This window comes from Panulirus ornatus, chromosome 33 (genome assembly GCF_036320965.1).
Source record: "Panulirus ornatus isolate Po-2019 chromosome 33, ASM3632096v1, whole genome shotgun sequence".
NCBI lineage: Eukaryota > Metazoa > Arthropoda > Malacostraca > Decapoda > Palinuridae > Panulirus > Panulirus ornatus.
The window spans coordinates 3,124,046-3,134,469 of NC_092256.1; the positions used below are offsets into that span (position 1 = coordinate 3,124,046).

General features: G+C 38.7%; 1 non-coding gene across 1 annotated transcript; it reads right to left on the minus strand.

The window, feature by feature from the left end:
- Window positions 1-6,195: 6,195 nt before the first annotated feature.
- On the minus strand, window positions 6,196-6,267 carry TRNAV-GAC (transfer RNA valine (anticodon GAC)). Its single transcript has one exon. It is a non-coding gene; the product is annotated as a tRNA-Val (tRNA).
- Window positions 6,268-10,424: the final 4,157 nt, after the last annotated feature.

The window sequence follows — 10,424 nt, forward strand, 5'->3', positions numbered from 1 at the left end:
CATTAAAGTTCAACACAATATATAGTCCTTATAAACAAATAATCTATCAGAACAACATTATGTTTCATCAAATTCCTTAAGTCTTCTGTAACATTTTGAAGTACATAACATATTCACAAGTCTCATCTACTGCGCCACTCTCTTCACCCCAACATTCTTCTGAAAACCTCTACAAATGTTCACCTTTACCTCCATAAGATAATTTTATTATACTTAGTCGCTGTCTCCCGCGTTAGCGAGGTAACGTAAGGAAACAGACGAAGGAGTGGCCACACCCAATCATATACGCATGTATATACATAAACGCCCACACACGCACAAATACATACCTATACATTTCAACGTATACATACAAACACACACACAAACATATACGTATATACCCATGTACATATCCATACCTGCTGCCTTTATCTATTCCCATCGCAACCCCAGCAGATATGAAAATGACCCCCCCCCCCCTACACCCAGCACGCGCGAGGTGGCTCTAGGAAAAGACAGCAAAGTCCACATTCATTCACGCTCAGTCTCTAGCTGTCATGTGTAATGCACCGAAACCACAGCTCCCTTTCCACATCCAGGCCCAACAGAGTTTCCATGGTTTACCCCAGACGCTTCACATGCCCTGGTTCAATCCATTGATAGCACGTCGACCCCGGTATACGACATCGATCCAATTCACTCTATTCCTTGTAAACCTTTCACCCTCCTGTATGTTCAGGCCCCAATCGCTCAAAATCTTTTTTCACTCCATCCTTCCATCTCCAATTTGGTCTCCCACTTCTCCTCATTCCCTCCACCTCTGACACATATATCCTCTTTGTCAATCTTTCCTCACTCATTCTCTCCATGTGACCAAACCATTTCAAAACAGCTTCTTCTGCTCTCTCAACCACACTCTTTTTATTACCACACATCTCTCTTACCCTTTCATTACTTAATCAATCAAACCACCTAACACCACATATTGTCCTCAAACATCTCATTTCCTACACATCCACCCTTCTCCGCAAAACCCTATCTATAGCCCACATCTCGCAACCATAGAACATCGTTGGAACCACTATTCCTTCAAACATACCCATTTTTCCTCTTCGAGATAATATTCTTTCCCTCCAACGTACACATTCTCCTACGCTCCCAGAACCTTTGTTCTCTCCCCCAACCTATGACTCGCTTCCGCTTCCATCGTTCCATCTGTTATGAAGTCCACTCCCAGTATCTACAGCACTTCACTTTCTTCATTTTTCTCCATTCAAACTTACCTCCCAATTGACTTGTCCCTCAACCCTACTGAACCTAATAACCTTGCTCTTATTCACATTTACTCTCAGCTTTCTTCTTTTACACACTTTACCAAACTCAGTCACCAGCTTCTGCATCCGAATCAGCCACCAGCGCTGTATCATCAGCAAACAAGAACTTACACTTCCGAAGCCCTCTCACCCGCAACAGACTGTATACTTGCCCTTCTCTCCAAAACTCTTGCATTCACCTCCCTAACAACCCAATCCATAAGCAAATCAAACTACCATGAGACATCACACACCCTTGATGCAAACAGACATTCACTAGGAACCAATCACTTTCCTCTCTTCCTACACGTACACATGCCTTACATCCTTTGTAAAAACTTTTCACTGCTTCTAGCAACTTGCCTTCCACAGAGGATCTGTATCCACCCTATCCTATTCCCTCTCCAGATCCATAAAGGCTACATACAAGTCCATCTGTATTTCTAAGTATTTCTCACATACATTCTTCAAAGCAAGAATAATAGTAATATTGAAAATAATAATGATAATAGTAATGACAATAATAATAGTAATGATAATAATATAATGATAATAGTAATACTAATAATAATAATGATAATGGTAATAATAATAATAATAATAATAATAATAATAATAATAATAATAATAATAATAATAATAACAATAATAGCAATAATAATAATAATAATAATAATAATTATAAAAATTATAAAAAGTAAGAGTAAATGTGAATAAGAGCAAGGTTATTAGGTACAGTAGGGTTGAGGGTCAAGTCAATTGGGAGGTGAGTTTGAATGGAGAAAAACTGGAGGAAGTGAAGTGTTTTAGATATCTGGGAGTGGATCTGGCAGCGGATGAAACCATGGAAGCGGAAGTGGATCATAGGGTGGGGGAGGGGGCGAAAATTCTGGGGGCCTTGAAGAATGTGTGGAAGTCGAGAACATTATCTCGGAAAGCAAAAATGGGTATGTTTGAAGGAATAGTGGTTCCAACAATGTTGTATGGTTGCGAGGCGTGGGCTATGGATAGAGTTGTGCGCAGGAGGATGGATGTGCTGGAAATGAGATGTTTGAGGACAATGTGTGGTGTGAGGTGGTTTGATCGAGTGAGTAACGTAAGGGTAAGAGAGATGTGTGGAAATAAAAAGAGCGTGGTTGAGAGAGCAGAAGAGGGTGTTTTGAAGTGGTTTGGGCACATGGAGAGGATGAGTGAGGAAAGATTGACCAAGAGGATATATGTGTCGGAGGTGGAGGGAACAAGGAGAAGAGGGAGACCAAATTGGAGGTGGAAAGATGGAGTGAAAAAGATTTTGTGTGATCGGGGCCTGAACATGCAGCAGGGTGAAAGGAGGGCAAGGAACAGAGTGAATTGGAGCGATGTGGTATACCGGGGCTGACGTGCTGTCAGTGGATTGAATCAAGGCATGTGAAGCGTCTGGGGTAAACCATGGAAAGCTGTGTAGGTATGTATATTTGCGTGTGTGGACGTATGTATATACATGTGTATGGGGGGGGGGGCCATTTCTTTCGTCTGTTTCCTTGCGCTACCTCGCAAACGCGGGAGACAGCGACAAAGTATAAAAAAAAAAAAAAAAAAAAAAAATTATAAAAATAATAATGATAATAATAATAATAATAATAATAATATGATAATAATGATGATAATAATAACAGTAATAATAATAATATTATTAATAATGATAATAATAATAATACAACAATAATGATAAAAATGATAATAATAATAGAATTGATGATAATAATTATAATGATAATGATAACCATATAATAATAATACTAATAATAATGATAATGATAATAATAGCGATGATATTAATGATAATATCAATATCTATATTTTAAACTATTTATTTATTATACTTAACCACCGTCTCCCGCTTATCCTTCTTCCCTCCACCTCTGACACTTACATCCTTTTTGTCAATCTTACCTCACTCATTATCTCCATGTGTCCAAACCATTTCAACACACCCTCTTCTGCTGTTGATCACTTTCACAAAGGTTACTACGTATTTACCCAATTTCGACGTCATTTGAATCACGTAAATTGCTGGACGAAGATGTACTATGGCGGCGGTTACCAGTGTGTGCAGGACCATGATGATCGTACCAAATATTCAGCAATCCAGCTCAAAACTGTTACTACAACGGCGCCTCCAGCCAACAGTCTATAACAGAAAATCAACCTGAGTGTTGCAACGATGAAGACTTCCTCGATGAGGCCCCCAGGAGAGAAAGGACCCTGAAGGTGTTGTTGGCATTCACTGTGCCATAGTCTCCAAGATCACTGCTTCTCTGAACACAACTGACCATACAGAGATGCTGACCTTTGTGACCATCTTTACGATGAGTACAGGAATGCCAGTGAGCATCATCTTTCCCACCTCCACGACAAGTGCCACAACTATCTCATCCAAGAATATTCTATGGACTTTCTGTGTGACCTGCACAGCGTAGTCAGCTCTTCTAATGATAGGAAGCATTACCTCCACCACCATTCTCACGAGGATGATGAACACTAAGAGGAACATAGTCACCTGGAATATGAGTTCCCGCACGATATTCCTCACAACTCTCCGCACAAGACCTACGAGCCATCTTATTGCGCTCACTACCAGTGGGTCCATCACGCTCAAGAACTCTTGTTCGAGAACGAAGCAGGTGACTACAATGATCCAGATGGTGTAAAGTGCCAGGCGAACACTCTTACGAAGACATGAGAGAAACACACACCTGCACATACCCACAAGGTACAACAATGCCGGTGCAAAATATGGGAGGGTAACCAATGACCAGGTGGATCCACTGCGCCATGGTAGCCGGTCCAGGAGCATGAGCAGCATTTCCTTAGGTTTTGTTGATCCAATCTTTGGCAGGACACGATGAACGTTTTTGTACACACTGCACATGATGATGGATGATCTGTTTTTGTTTTAGTGAGAGATTGTTGGTGACATGTTCTCTTAATATCCCGGATAAAAAATATAGTTTGGTTGTAACCTTCGTATGGTTGTAGTTATGTTTTTGTATTGTCTAGAGTAGTTATGATAATACTTGTGGTAGGCATGAATATGTGCATATCAAGGATGGTTAATCCTGTTTAAATGTAGGGTAGTTATGATAATCTTGAGGATAGTAAAAGGCGTGTGTTTTGATAGGGAAGTGTAGTGTGCTATATAGAGTAATGTAAATATTTGATGATATGTGTATGGGAAAGACGTCACCATCTTTTATCACACACGAAAGATCACTACTGCTGTAATGTACGTAATGTACAGTAATAATAATGCATAAGTTAGATTGCTGAAAATAATTGTATGGTATGAATGGTAAAGATGACAGTGATCAAAATTCCAGTAAATTTATTAATGAAAGTGATAATTATGCCACTGGTGGGGATTGGTAACTGTGTTAAGGGAATGATAACATTTCTTAGTAGCACCTGTGGCAATGACACACCTTTGTAATGCTTGATCACTTACAAGCGATGAAATTTGATACGTAAACCATAGGTATTGTTCGTCAGGAGAACAATTTACAAATATTTATAAAAGACATATATATGTTAGATATATCTTTATCCGAGACGTGTAACACTTGTGTGGATGGACACACCTTTGTAATGCATGATCCATTACACTAAATTATATCTTCGCTATACCCTCTTCTTCACTACGCCGTTATTTCTACCATACCATCATCATTGTTCTCTTTGATGTTCACTAGAAATAGTTCTTATCTTCACTACATAATCATTCTGAATAAACTTTACCCCTTGATAACCCTTATCTCTACTACATTCGTATCTTCACTACATTCTTTTCTTCACTACAAGCTATCTTGACAGTATCCTTATCATCACTATACTCTTCCTCACTACACTCTCATCTTAACATCATCCTTCTGTTTACCGAACGTAGTTCAAAGTCTGACTTGAACGTAGCTTTGGAAAGTTTGTGTTCCTCATTGTGTTACCCTCTAATTATCATTGCAAAGGCAATTGTCACTACTCTCTAACTAAACTCTTATCGTTACTACACTCTCATCATTATCATCACTTCTTCATGTTCAATACAAAATCTCGACATATATATTCATCTTCACTACAGAATAATTTTCATTGCACCTTAATCTTCACTACTCCTTGTTTCAGCTACATTCGTATCTTCCATTCATTCTTATATCTTATATTAGTTACATCTTTACAATATCTTTATATCTTCTCTGTTCCGTCTTTTGAAAAATTGAAAATGAGAGTAAAGGATTTCTAGCCTCCCGCTCCCTCCCCTTTTAGTCGCCTTGTACGACACGCAGGGAATACGTGGCAAGTATACTTTCTTCCCTATCCCCAGGGATAACAGCATCTGGTGTTCCCAGACGGTCACCCATCCAGACCCAACGATGCTTAACTTGACTGATCGAACGATATATATATATATATATATATATATATATATATATATATATATATATATATATATATACGAGACTGAAAATGAATTTTCCACATAACAAAAATGGAAGTGCCGGGGTTTGAACCCGGGTCCTCTCGCATGCCAAGCGAGCGCTCTACCACTGAGCTACGCCCCCAAGAACATTTTCTGGCACTTAGTATTACATAAAGCACTGAGATTACCACGGCAAAATACTGCTTAACCGACCGTTGCCGACTAGCCGGCAAAATAACCACAGGGTAAGTCTCCATGTTCCTGTCGTAGGAGGAGGATCGCCAGAAGCTTCTGGAAGATTTCAAGGACGTCTTGGTGGACCTGACCCTTTCAGATAAGGTCAAAAACCCCAATTTATTGTGAAGATCTTTACTATAACGTTGGATGAACATGCTGAATGTTGCACACATGTGATGCGGACAAAATGAAAAGAGATAAAGACAAAAAATATGTCTGGTGTGGGTCTCGAACCCACGACCTTGAGTGTGTCAGACTCACGCTCTACCACTGAGCTAACCAGACAATAGAAAAATACGTCTGTTTCTTCAATTTGAATTAATGAAAATCTTTGCGAGGCAGCGTTTAGAAAAGAGAGATGTCTTTGACGAAATCTATATTGCTTGGCTCTTTCTTCTGTTCCTCATTATCGAAAGTAAACATACAGAAGGATATATATATATATATATATATATATATATATATATATATATATATATATATATATATATATATATATATATATATATATATATATATATATATTTTTTTTTTTTTTTTTTGCTTTGTCGCTGTCTCCCGCGTTTGCGAGGTAGCGCAAGGAAACAGACGAAAGAAATGGCCCAACCCACCGACATACACATGTATATACATACACCACACACGCAAATATACATACCTACACAGCTTTCCATGGTTTACCCCAGACGCTTCACATGCCTTGATTCAATCCACTGACAGCACGTCAATATATATATATATATATATATATATATATATATATATATATATATATATATATATATATATATATATATATATATATATATATATATATATATATATATATATTTTCAATAATGGATGGAACTTGGCTCCTAAGGTGATTTTGTTGTTGGAGTGGGACCTCCAGCCATTTTGTCCACCTTTTCCCTTTCTAGACATGTGGTGGTGCTTTGGGTAGTGTGGCAACCTTCGTCTTCATCTTTTTGGGTGCAGGCTTGCAAACCTCGTGGAGTAGTTGTGGGGTTTGCTTCTTTGCTGCACCCGACATAGCCATCTGGGCGTAGCTATCTACCCGGGCTGGTGGGTCAGCCAGCATAGCTACACGCTCACTCGGTACCTGGGCTGGTGGACGAGCAGCCTTCCTTTCTTCCATGGCTACAGTCTGCCTAACGACCTGGGGTTGTGGAGCAGCCATCCTTACTACCACCCAGGTTGGTTGGGCAGCCTTCTTTCGTTTCTTTGCTACACCCTTCTGGTTGGGCTGGTTGGGCAACCTTCTTTTTCCTCTTCTTCGATACAACCTGCCAACCGAATTCGTCTGCTGGTGGGTCCGTTTCTTTCATGGATACAACCTCTGTAGCCACTTGGGCTGGCCGGTCAACCTTCGGTTGTAGGTAAAAGTATATATATAGAATAATGTGGTTATCATCAGCAGCCAGAGGCCATTCCTCCCTCCTTGCCTGCAGAGTTCTTGATTTTCTGGAAAGTTCTACGAGATTCTGGTAAGATAAATACCATTGAGAGGACGTTGTTAGGGGACAGTCAGGTTCAGTTTAGAGTTGGTTGTGGGATGGTCCTTTTACTGTGTCGTATCAGCCAGATGGGTATTTCTTTTCACAGTTTTCGTTAAAGTTTGTTTTCTAGAGGCATGATCTAGAACACTATTTTCCATATGTTTATCATTTTTCTTGTTATAGTTTCATTATCATCATTAGTTTTGTTATTGTTGACTTTCAGATATTTGATGTTATGTTTGTGATTGCCGTGGAAGCGTCTGACATCTTGCTAGAAGACTTTCTGGTCACAATATTTCTGCACTGGAGAGTTGATCGTATTCTTTTATTGCAGGTTTTGTTATTATCTTGCTTTACATTAAGGTCTACTGGAGGTTTTCCCAATGCTGGTTGAACATATGTCCAGCAACAGGAGATAGCGTAAGGTACAGTATTGATGAAACTTATCTATCTATATACCTATCTAAATATCGCTCTATCAATCTATCAATCTAACTATCTATCTATCTATATATCTATCTATCTTTATCTGAAAGTCAACAATAATAAAATCATTGATATATGAAGTATAACAACGTCCTCTCAATGGCAATTATCTCACCAGAATCTTCTAGAACCTTCAAGAAAACTATGAACTCTGTAGGCAAGGAGGGAGGAATGGTCTCCGGCTATTGATAAAACCATATTATTCCATGTATATGTTTATATATACATATTTATGTATATATATGAATGTATATATAACGTACAGAATAATGCGGCCATCATCAGTATCGAAGAAAACTGAAAAGATGAGGTCCCACCGAGATTCGAACTCGGATTGCTGGATCCAGAGTCCAGAGTGCTAACCCTTACACCATGGGACCTGATAAGAAAAGATGTGATTTCATCTAAATGTTTTACATATAATCAACCAGAGGCCATTCCTCCCTCCCTGCCTGCAGGGTTCAAGGTTTTCTAGAAGGTTCTCGAAGATTCTGGTAAGATCATTACCTTTGAGAGGTCGTCGTTAGATGACAGTCAGGTTCACTCTATGGTTGGTGTTTGTAGTTGGTTGTCCGAGGATGTTGTTATACTTGATCAATTTTGTAATTGTTGACTTTCAGGTAGGAAGTACTCATTTACGATGCATCCTTGTACTCACAACAACCTTATGAGTCACTTCAAGATTTATCTTCACTACAACTTTATCTTCACTACACCATTAAGGTTGAAGTCAATGGTCACATTCACTACAATCTCAACACGACTGGTCTTATACCTAACCCATATTATCAATACATCCATGTACATGTATTTCTTGCAGAATAACGCAGATATCAATGATTTCTGTGAAAATTGACATATACAGCCTTACATAACTACCGATCTATCTAATATCTTTTTTTTAACTATCTATCTATCGATCTATCTATTTATCTATCTTTCTTAATCAGAAAGTCAACAACAATATCATTAATGATACGTATAACTACGTCCTCTCAATGGCAGTGCCTACCCAGAATCTTCGAGAACCTTCTAGAAAACCTTGAACCCTGCAGGCAGGGAGGGAGGAATGGCCTCTGGTTGATTATAAGTAAAACAAATGAAATCACATCTGTTCTTATCAGGTCCCATGGTGTAAGGGTTAGCACTCTGGACTCTAAATCCAGCAATCCGAGTTCGAATCTCGGTGAGACATCACCTTTTCAGTTTTCTTGGAAACTGATGATGGAACTGAGCCATATAGTTGACCCTCGATGGACATATATTTCTTACGGCCCACCATTTTATTTAAGTATGAAGATCTCACGGCAGAGAGGAAACGTGTGATGTTCAAAATCAAAAGCCGCAATTGCCCTCATGGTAATGGTCGACATGTTTGCAGACAGATGACACAGACATGTGAGAAGTTAGACAAATATGGACGTTCCTGGTTGCTGTATAGCCTAGGTTTATTATCACTTGTTGTGAAGGAGAAATGTTGCACATTATTCCACACCTTTCTATTTAGGATAGGTTAGGCTAGGATGAATAGGGTCCATAACGTAACAGAGCTGGGAAATGCGTCATATCGGATCTGTATTTGTGCAAAATGGCGCAAGTTTGTGGAAGTGATTTACGCAATGCCGGAGAGAATCCACCTCCACCAGAAATAATGTCTCAGACCATACAATATCTGCTGTTGGACGAGCAGGGGACATTAGACCAATATATTCCTGTAGTTTACTGCTCTTCCCAAACACGCAGCAAGACATTCGTAAAAGCGTTAAACTGAACTTTTCCATCGGTTTTCATATCTTTGATTACTTACACCAGTTCCAACAGATGGAAAAAATCATTTGAAAAATCAGAAATTATTTGCCTATAAAAAGCATTTTGATCGATCGTACCAAATATTCAATTATTTCTGTACCCGACAAAATATTCAGTCACTCCTATATCCGACATTTTTCCTTCTGGCTGGTGCTGTTAAAGTCATATGGTAATTTACCGTAATTAGATTATAGATATATTCATCTATATGGAATGGCTCAGCGTGAAGAAAAATATATATTTTCACTAAATCCTCCTCTTCACAACACTCCCATCTTCACTACATAGTTCTAACACAACATCTTGACTACACCATTGTATGACCACATTATCATATCATTGTGTTCTTATCTTCACCACAGCCTCGGCAAAATTGATGTTTTCTTTACACATCAGGGGAGATGGCCATCTTTATGATGACAGAGAACACACATAACATATTAAACTACTTATCTTTTGTCACTTTAATCTAATTTCTGCTGATAAAAACGAATTATAATGACAATCCTTGTGTTCTATGATGGGACATTGCACGGGTGAAGGAACTGTTGTGAGGCACATGTATTAAACTATTGAGAAATAAACTTAACTGTATTAAAGCATTGACTTCAGTATATTAGACTTCTCTATATTAAGCTATGCTAGGAT